Raw genomic sequence first — 7666 nt, 5'->3', positions numbered from 1 at the left:
TATATTTTTACTTATCACTTCATACCATATTATCAAAATGACTAATTATACTTATATAATTACTATCAAAGCCAAAACCTGTACATAACATTATTCAAGATTTATACCCTTAAATTCATTTACAAAGCTGAACCTCTTGATATGAAAATCTCTAATTATTTCATACAATCACCCAACGGTATTTGTTCTCATTTAACACTAAGAAAAAAAAAACAAAAGGTTTATTCATGTAACTCAACAAGTCCAAATTCATCCCTTTCACATATAAAAGCTAACAATCAAGTATTAACTAGTTCAAATTCCATTAAACCATAAGAACAACAATCCATTCACTTCAATTTCTCCCATGGCCGAATGCTCAAAACACTACACAACTAAAAATTTTGTCATGGGCTAAGCAAGGAACTTAATACCTAACTTAAAATATGCTAAAAATCCAAGAGATAACATGAATTACTTACCTTATTTAAGGCTTAAAATCACCGAATGGTTTGCCCCCTTTTCTTCTTTAAAATCGGCTAAGAAGGAACAAGGATGAACACCTTGTTTTCTTCACCCTTTTTCCTATTTTTATTTCTTATTATTCTATAATATAAAGCCATTTAATTAAAATAATGCTAATATAAAATTCATATATTATATGTTAACTAATAACATGGCCGGCCACTATCTAAAATGGTTAATTTGACATGCAAAACCATTCCTTTCAATACATGCATTAATAGACCACTATAAAATTAGCCTATCACATTTCAAAAGTGTCTCACATAAGTCCTATTAAATAAATTCACATACAAATGACCAAATCAAACATGAAACTTTTACACATGCATTTACTCACACCAAAAACATAGAATATGACATTTAATTATTTTTATAACTCGATTTTGTGGTTTCGAAACCACTTCCCGACTAGGGTCAAATTAGGGCTATCACAGAGGCAGCTTGTTTTGGTTTATGCTACTCGTCGCCGTTAGAACCAAGATGCTTCAAACGTCATTACGGGTATGTTTTTAATATTTGATGTACCTTATATTGTATTGATAGACATAGGCTCTACACACTCATATGTAGCTAGTACTGTGTCTGAGACTTTGGGGATCCTAGTCGAGAGTACCGATAGTGAAGAAACTGTGTTAAGTTCGTTAGGGCAATCAATCTGGGTTAGTAACTTGTATATAGATGTTCTGTTAGAGGTCCAAGGGAAAGTGTTTCTAGCAGATTTGATGGAGCTTTCATTTAGGGAGTTCGATTTAATTTTGGATGGACTGGTTAGTCAAGCACCAAGTAAGTCTAGACTGTGCGACTAAAAGGGTTGTTCTGAGAACTGAGGAGGACATCGAGGTAGTTGTGATTGGAGAACGTCGAGATTTTCTGACTAATGTGATTTCTGCGTTGGTGGCAAAAAAGTTGGTCCAGAAAGAATGTGAGGCTTACCTGGCTTATGTGAGTGTTTCAGATTCTGGGGACTCTTCTATTAAGGATATCAGAACTGTAAGAGATTTTTCGGATGTCTTTCCTAAGGAGCTATCTAGGTTGCCTCCGAGCCGTGAGGTAGAGTTTGGGATTGAATTGATTCCTGGTGCAGGTCCGTTGTCTATCGCCCCTTACCAAATGGCATGAAAGAGCTGATAGAACTTAAGGCTCAGATTCAGAAGTTGTTGGATCATGGGTTCATTTGTCCCAGTGTGTCTCCGTAGGAAGCACCTGTTCTATTTGTAAATAAGAAATATGGGACAATGAGGATGTGCATTGATTATCGACAGCTGAACAAGCTAACGATCAAGAATAAGTACCCACTTCTGAGAATAGACAACTTATTCGCTCAACTCAGAGGGGCTTCTATGTTTTCTAAAATCAATTTATGGTCGGGATATCATCAGCTAAGAGTAAAGGAGGCTGACATGCATAAGACGACATTTAAGACTCGATATGGATATTACGAGTTTCTAGTTATGCCCTTTAGTTTGACGAATGCACCAGCAACATTTATGGACTTGATGAATCGAGTATTTCAGCTCTATCTGGATCATTTTATAATGTTGCTCATCGATGACATATTGGTTTATTCTAAGATCGAGGATCAGCACAATGAGCATCTCAGAGTGGTTCTACAGATTCTTCGTGAGAAACAGTTGTATGCGAAGTTCAGCAAGTGTGAGTTCTGGCTTCGGGAAGTGACATTTTTGGGACATGTAGTTTCTGCTGAGGTGGTACAAGTCAATCCTCGTAAGATTGAGGCTGTGTTGGATTGGAAACAGCTGAAGAATGTGTCTGAGATCCGCAGCTTTTTGGGGCTAGTAGGATATTACCGACGCTTCGTAGAAGGGTTCTCTTTGATCGCGGCTCTGATGGCCAAGCTAATGCGTAAAGGAGTTCCTTTCATTTGGACTGATGCACAGTAGGAGAGCTTTAATAAGCTAAAGATGGTTTTAACTCAGGCTCCTCTTCTGATACAGCTAAGCCCAGGATAGACTTCATGGTATACAGTGATGGGTCGCATGTGGGTTTGGGTTGTGTTCTGATGCAAGATGGAAAGGTAGTTGCGTATGCATCTTGGCAGCTCAAGACTCATGAGGCTAACTATCTAATGCTTGATCTAGAGTTGGAACGGTAGTCTTCACTCTGAAAATTTAGAGCCACTATCTGTATAGTGAGAAGTGTACTATTTACATTGATCATAAGAGCTTCAAATATCTCCTCACCCAGAAGAAGTTAAGTCTTAGGCAGCGTAGATGGGTTGAACTGGTTAAGGATTACAACTGCACTATCAAGTACTATCTTGGTAAGGGTAATGTGGTGGTCGATGCGTTAAGCCGTAGGGCTATGACCGATCTAAGAGCGATGTTCGCTTGACTAATTCTTTTTGATGATGGGAGTCTGCTATTTGAACTTCAAGTGAAACCGACATGGATTGATCAGATCAGAGATAAACAATTAGGAGACAAGTCTCTGGAGTTGCGTTTTCGTTAAGTGGAGAGTGGTGTTACTACGGATTTTGGGATTAACAAGGATGGGGTATTCTGTTTTTAGGGTCCAATTTGTGCACTGAATGATGAGGACTTGAGACAGTCGATTTTGAGGGAAGCACATAGTAGCCCTTACGCTATGCATCCCGGCGGGAACAAGATGTATCGAGACTTGCAAGAATTATACTAGTGGCTAGGGTTGAAGCGTGAGGTTACTGACTTCGTTGCTTGATGCTTGACTTGTCAGTAGGTTAAGGCTGAGCATCAGTTACCTTCGGGTTTGTTACAGCCGGTTAAGTTATTGTTATGGAAATAGGAGTGGGTAACGATGGATTTTGTTAGTGGGTTGCCTCTAACACCTACTATGAAGGATTCTGTCTGGGTCATTGTGGATCAATTGACCAAATTTGCTCACTTCATTCCGGTCAGGATGGACTTCTCTCTGCAAAAATTGGCTAAGCTCTACATTTTCGAAATAGTGAGACTTCACGGGGTACCTGTCTCGATCATCTCTGATAGGGATCCTCGTTTCACTTCTCGATTCTGAAAGAAGCTGGATGAGGCTTTGGGTTCGAGATTAGACTTCAGTACTTCTTTCCATCCTTAGACAGATGGTCAGTCGGAGAGGGTGATTCAGATACTGGAGGATATGTTGAGAAGCTGTGTTATTGATTTTCGAGGCAATTGGGAGGAATACTTTCCATTAGCAGAGTTTACCTATAATAACAGCTTCTAATCTAGCATCAAGATGACACCTTACGAGGTACTGTATGGTCGTAAGTGCTGTACTCCCTTATGTTGGACTGAGTTGGATGAGCGACGTCTTCTGGGTTCGGAATTGGTTTCTGAGACAGAGGACAAGGTCTATTTAATTTGAGATCAATTGGAAGCGGCTTTTGGCAGGCAGAAGTCTTATACGAAATTGAAGAGATGCGAGATAAATTATTCTGTGGGGGATTTCATCTTTCTCAAGATCTCACCATGGAAAAAGGCTCTGAGGTTCGATGGCAAGGGCGAGCTGAGCCCTCGGTTTATTGGGCCGTACCAGATTCTGAAATGAATGGGGCCAGTCGCGTATCAGTTGAAACTACCTCTGGAGTTAGATTGCATTCACGATGTATTCTACATCTCAATGTTGAGGCGTTACCGCTCTGATCCCACGTATATTGTTCCTGTTGAGGAAATTGAGGTTCGACCAGACCTAACCTTCGAGGAAGAGCCGATTTAGATTTTGGATCGGGATGTTAAAGTTCTGAGGAGGAAATCCATTCCTTTAGTCAATGTGCTGTGGTGGAATCATAGCACTGAGGAGGCTATGTGGGAGCCTGAGGATGCGATGTGTCAATAGTATCTTCATCTATTCTGATCAGGTAAATTTCGAGGCTGAAATTTTCTTTTAGGGGTAGAGTTGTAACGCCCCAAAATTTTAAATTTTTTTTTTACGAATGTGTGACACAATTGTGTATCTGCTTTAGTGGGTAACTGTTCTGGGTGTGTGTGAGAGGTCCCAAGTTCAAGCCTTACATTTGGCAAAATTTGGGTTTTTTAATGAATAAAGCCTTACTCTTTTTCAGTAGGCTTATATTTGATGGTGTGTAAAATTCTAGCAGAATGGGCCTATTGTTCTAATGGTTAAGTGAAGGCTGAAAATGTTGGACGTCTTGTGTTCGAATCTCCACAGTGGCAAGGGTTTAATTTTTGGTACAAATTTATGCTAGAGTTTGAGTTTCACTGAAAATCTGAGTAGTGGGTTTGTAGTGAGAGTTTTGAGGAGAGTTTGGGGGAATGTAACAGCCTAGTTTAGACCCTAGTAAGAACAGTGGTTTCGGGACCACGAATCCGAGTAAAAAAAATATTTTTTTATATTATTTTCCGTGTTTAAAGTATGTGAATTGATATGTGTGAAATTTTCATACGAAAATTTTATTGTTGTGTGCTTGATTTAATAAAAAGGACTTAATCGCATATATTAAAAACTTGATAGTTTAAAGCATGAGGGCCAAATTGTTAGTGGCTTTCTAAGTTGGGACATTTATGTTGTAAATATCCCATTAATAAGTAAGTGGGACGGCATAAAATATAAGTTACATGGTTTTTCTATTATATTAGTAAAGATATATAAGTAAATTAAATATTATATAATATATGTTATATTATAATATAAACATAAAATAAACAAAGCCATATTTGAGTGTTCATATGTTCTTGGTAGCCGAAACTAAACAAAATAAAAAGAAAAGAAAGCAAGCTAGGGTTCGGTCAATATTCAAGCCCATACAAGATTGGCAAAAGTGGAATTCGGATTTGGATTGGGGGGAAAATCAAAGTGGTCGATTAGTCGTCTCGTTCCGATTATCGTTGTCTGAGGTAAGCCCTTAAGTAATTAAATTTGATTTGTTGCGCGCTTAAGATTATATAATATGATATGTAATTATTTGACCTTTACAAGTTCGATTTGCAATAAGTATATTGAATTTAGGCTATAAAGCCGAATATGAAATGAATGATTTATGTATATAATGTGGCCGAATGACTATTAAGTGATGATGTGAAAGTGTGTAATATGTGTATACAATTTTATTGTACTTGTTTGTATAAAGTCGAATGTGAATTGAATGGTATATATGTAGTGACCGAATAGCTATTATGAAACAAAGTCAAAGAATGGGATATTGGTATAATAGAAGAATTGTGACTATTGTTCCTCTTTGGATCGAGGTTGTGTGTGAAATAATTTGTGAATATGGCATATAGCCGAATGGTTATTAAAAGTGAACGGGATAGTGAAAAGATTTTGTGTTCTTTGTGTATGATTATTGAACCGAAAGTTAAAGGGTAGGTGTACATTTTGTGCTTATATTGAATGAAGCAATTGAATTGCTAATGTGATATGTTATGTGAAATGTGTTAACATGTGAATAAATATGCAAGACACTCGGAAATGTATCCGGCTAAAGTCCCGCAGCTTCAGGTCTTTGGAAATGTATCCGGCTAAAGTCCCGCAGAGCTTCGTGGTCGAAATGTGTCCGCTAAAGACCCGCAGCTTCGTCTTTGGTGCTGGTAATATAATTTCAGGTTTTATACCTAGCAGGCCAAGTGCCGATGAATTTGATAAAAGTATACAACTACAAGATCCTACACTAAGTTGACAAATTGAAAGTGCATTACATATTAAGTTGGCTGTGCACGTATCATATACTCGTATGCGATTTGATTTGAATTAAATTATAAATATATAAAGTGATGCATCTGTGGATAAGTGTTATGACTATAAATGTGATCGTGATATATTCGTAAATGTGTGAAGTTATGTGAAGTGATTCTATGTTTATATTCAAATATAAACACTTGGTCCTTGTGGAAAGGTTTGTGGAAGTATATGATTTATTTTTAGGTGATTACGATCATGGAAAATTAAATGTGAATATGATATTGTATTTTATTCGTTTCAATTGAACTAAAGCTGTTAGTGAAGCATTTTAATGCCTATGTTATATGAGTTCGAACTTGAATGACATGATATACATGTTTAGATAATTTGAATGCAAGGAATGTGTGAAAGAGCAAATTTGTAATAAATCTGCTTGGGACAGCAACAGTAGCTTAATTTTGGAAAATCACCATAAATTGTAGAAATTGAATTAGAAGCTGAATAAATTATGTAATTAAAGATTAATGAGTCTAGTTTCTTATAAAAGAAACCTTGTAAGCAAAAAAATTTTAGGTAATGAGATATTTGAAGTGGTGTGAGATAGAGTCAAAATGACTTTGGAATCCCCTGTTCTGTTTTTAGAAAATCATTGTAAATTGTACAATGATGATTATAAGATAAAATTTATATACCTAGACTCCTTAATGAGTCTAGTTTCAAATGAAATAAACGATAACATATTTCAAATTCTGTATAATGAGAAAATTGATTCGTAGTGAAGAGTGGTCAGAATAGTCAAACAGTGAAACAGGGGAAATTTCAATAAAAATCTGGTATTGATTGGTCAAACCAAAAATTCTGAAATTTTATGGATGGAAGATATATGAGTCTATTTTTAGGAAAATTAACGGCACTTGAATTGGAGTTTCTTAGCTCCAGTTATAAATAATTTAGTGACTGTTGCTCGTGAAGACACTTGTAGTGAATTTGTGATTTTGTTGCAAACATGGTTAAAACTAGTTAATGAGATGCTTTTTGAGTTCTTATGATCTTATTTGTGATTTCAATATTTGGTTTTAATTGAGTTCAGATTCAAGTGAGGTGAATTTGCTAAATATGCATTATGTTCATGGATACTTGGCCAAAATGGCAATTATTTAGGAATGATTTCTTGAAAATTTGAAGTAATCGATCTATAAGTAAATTAATTGTTTGCATTGCTTAAATCTTACTAAGCATTGAAGCTTACTCCGAGTTCTCTTTTCTACTTCTTATAGGTTTATACTTTAGCTCGAGTTGAAAGAGCGGAGATATCATCACACTATCGAGTCATTAGGTGAGTTGAGAAGATTGTATATCATCATGGTTTAAGGCATGTATAGGATAGACTATAGGTAGAATGATATTTCGACTTTGTATACATTATAGCCATACGAAGATGGCTTGCTCATTTTGTTTAGGAAGCCTTATAATTGAACTAAAGTGTTGAAATTTTTTATTATAACTTGATAGTAGTTAATTTGTTATTAGATATTCGGTTATGTTT

The sequence above is a fragment of the Gossypium arboreum genome, chromosome 6 (assembly GCF_025698485.1).
Source record: "Gossypium arboreum isolate Shixiya-1 chromosome 6, ASM2569848v2, whole genome shotgun sequence".
In the NCBI taxonomy this organism is placed as follows: domain Eukaryota; kingdom Viridiplantae; phylum Streptophyta; class Magnoliopsida; order Malvales; family Malvaceae; genus Gossypium; species Gossypium arboreum.
The sequence above is the reverse complement of the archived record's forward strand: the minus strand, read 5'-3'. Positions refer to the sequence as shown.